The sequence below is a fragment of the Triticum dicoccoides genome, chromosome 6B (genome assembly GCF_002162155.2).
Source record: "Triticum dicoccoides isolate Atlit2015 ecotype Zavitan chromosome 6B, WEW_v2.0, whole genome shotgun sequence".
NCBI lineage: Eukaryota > Viridiplantae > Streptophyta > Magnoliopsida > Poales > Poaceae > Triticum > Triticum dicoccoides.
In genome coordinates this window covers 62,239,665-62,240,284 of record NC_041391.1, presented here as the reverse complement: position 1 = coordinate 62,240,284, position 620 = coordinate 62,239,665, and positions in this window count along the sequence as shown.

Here is a 620-nt window from a genome sequence, read left to right as displayed (position 1 = left end):
TTTGTTTTTTTTGCGTTTCTTTTGATCTTTTTTGTTTTTTTCATTTTTATGTTCAACATCGGAGAACATTTTTTTCAAAATATGGAACAATTTTTGAATTTGTAAACGTCTCTAAAATCTGAAAGTATTTCTTGAATTTTGTTAACTTTTTTGGAATTTTGGGAATAATTTTTAAAATTCGTGAAGAAAATTAACTTCGAAACGTTTGTGAACATCTTCTTAATTCATGACGACTTTTTAAAATTCATGGACATCTTCTAAAGTCCGTGATTTTTTTATTGAAAACTTGGAACATTTTCTACTTCATGGACTTCTTTTAATTTGGAATATTTTTAAAATTCAGGAATATTTTAAAAATGTATGATTTTTTAAGTTGGAACATCATTATAATTTAAATCATTATTCAAATTAATGAAGGTTTTTTTAAATCCCAATTTTTCTAAAGACACATATAAAGGAAAACAAAAAAAGGGCCGCACTACCTTGGCATCGGCCCAAAAAGCGTGCGTGGCAACGAGGGGGTGTCCTGTGTCGCCCTACACGGGGAAGAGGAAGTCCGGTGGACGCCGGGGTGGTGTCCGCACAAATACTATCAACCATGGTGTCGGTGGTGATTTTTG